Here is a 2,500-nt window from a genome sequence, read left to right as displayed (position 1 = left end):
ACCCAGAACCCTCCCACGTGGGAGGGTCCAGGATGCGAACCGTGGTCAACTATATGGGAGTCCAGCGACATAGCCATTATGCTAACTGCTGGTCCCCCAACATGAGTTTTAAGCCTCTGGGTCTGAGACTTGAATGGAGGTTGATTACTTGGGAGTCCAGTGACGTAGCCAATATGCCACCTGCTGGTCCCAGACTCTTTTATTTCTATTCTTTATAACTCTAGTTCCCCCCCCCCACCCCGGTTGATTTTTAATAGAGACTTTTTTTAATAGAGACTTTTTTTTTAGAATTATTTTATTTATTTTAATTTGACCAGAGACAAATAGAGCAATACAGCAAGAGAGAGAAAGTGAGAAAGCAAGCCACAGGTCTGGGACTCCACCTATGGTCAGCCATGTGAAAGTCCAGTGCCCTTAACCACCACACCACCTGCTGGCCCCCCGAAAACTCTCTTAACAGCTTATTTTAAATTATCTGCTAGTATCATTCATTTGGCATATTTAATAGAATTACTTTGGATTTTGTTCCACCTAGTATAGGCTGATCAAATTTCTCAGATATTTTATTTATGCTGTGAATTAATATTATTCTAGGGTTATGAGCTACCCGGAGTAGTCCACACAAGTCTCACCAGTTCCTCAGTGTCACCCCAAATCAGACAAGTACTTCCTCCAATCTATATCACCCAAATCCGAACAACAACAGACCTGGCTAGTCTGGCAACAGATTGGTTATGGGAGTAAGGCAAGACCACCGAAATTAGCGTCCAAGGTTGAAGATGCATCTGAGACTCAACCAGACAGCCTGCTTGCGTTTCCACTGACTGGTGGTGATTCATTTGTAATAGCTGAACAGCGCCTCTTGAACGGACTGCCTAGGTTTTAGCTTAGAATCCAGAAACGTGGTTTACTTCAAAAGCCCTGGCTGAGAGGCTGACCTTGGGCACGTCTTTTCACATTTTTATACCCGAGTTTCCACTACTGCCTTTTCTATCTACTCCAGCAGCTGAATCCAATGTTTGCAAAAGTGGCTTGCAAATAGAAAATCATTCTGGGGGCTAGCAGTTGGCGTAATGGCTATGTTGCTGGATTCCCATGTAGTCGACTGCGGTTGGAGTCCCGGACCGGCGGCTTAAACTCAGGCTGGGTGCTGTGTGTGCCCAAGATGCCGAGAGGAGAATGGAGAAGGGATTGCAGCGTGACCATCCCTCCTGGGTGGGGTGATTTCTCATTTTCTGTCTTTCTCTGTCTTTCTGATGAGTGCACGTGCCCTATAACAAAAACCTCTCAAAAGTGAGACGTGACCAAAAAAAAAAACCTCTCAAAAAAAAAAAAAAAAAAAAAGAAAAGAAAAAAGAAAAAGAATTTTGCAAATTAATACTGAAGTCACAGAGATGCATTTTTTACAGGTTTTAGCCATAGAGCGTGTGCTCTCACCAGAGACAGAGACAGCGAGAGGAAAAGTGAAAAATCCCCCGTCCTGGCCGCGTGGCAATACTTCCTCGTGGGATCTTGGACACCCACGCACACATTACCCCCCCCCCGGTTGATTTTTAAGCCACCGGGTCTGGGACTCCAACTGGGCCAGCCATGTGAGTGTAATGCCATAACCACCATGCCATCTGCTGGCACATAGCGACGCATTTTTTTTCTGGATGAGAGCCATCTGTTTTTACCAGGGCGACATCTGGGTTTAATCTATGTTTGTGTTTACACTGGTGAGCTGGGGCGGGGGCTAGCGCTCAGCATTTGGGCCTCATCCTGCAGAAATGGACTCAATTTAGGGCGAAGTCTCGAGGCCAAAGGCCCGGGTCGTGACGAACTCATCGGCAGGGATCTAGCCTGCCGAGGGCCGGACCCGAACCCAAGAGCTTTGCACCGCACGCGGCCTGCTGCAGCTTCTTCTACCTCCCTCGGGGGAAGGGATTTCCGTCCTTCAGTTCCTGTTTAAGATTTGTTCCGGCTTGCGGAAGAGCACAGCGTTACGGCAGAGGGCCCGGGAGCCCCGCACTCCAAGGTCAGCGGAGTGGCCGAACTTAACAAGAGGGAACCCCCGGGTTAACCCAAGTTCGCTCACTGCTCGTAGCAATGAGGCTGTTGGGGAAAGACCTTCCGGAGCTCCTTCTCCGAAGCGTTGATTGGCTTATTCAGGTGCCAATCAAAACTGCACAACCGGTGCCGGCGAGCAGCGAAACCCGCTCTCTCCCGTACTGACGGCAAAAACCAGGGACTTCTGGGAAATACCACAGAGGAGCAGCCACCTCCGGAAGTGATGCTCCGACTGCTTCCTCTCGTGCGATCCAATGAATTCTTTCCTTTGGCAGCAAACGCAGCCCTGGAGCCCGCCCAAGAGGAAGAACATTTTGATTAGTCGTTTAGAGCCGGGACACAGAGGTTCACGGGAGTCTCCCGTCATTGGCTAGTTTCCTGTCAATCACCCCGCTCCCTGGACGGGGCGGGAACTGGCAGCCCGTGGAGCCCCGGGAGGCGTCCCGGCCGC

The sequence above is a fragment of the Tupaia chinensis genome, unplaced genomic scaffold (genome assembly GCF_000334495.1).
Source record: "Tupaia chinensis unplaced genomic scaffold, TupChi_1.0 Scaffold150166_1, whole genome shotgun sequence".
Classification (NCBI taxonomy): Eukaryota; Metazoa; Chordata; class Mammalia; order Scandentia; family Tupaiidae; genus Tupaia; species Tupaia belangeri.
The sequence above is the reverse complement of the archived record's forward strand: the minus strand, read 5'-3'. Positions refer to the sequence as shown.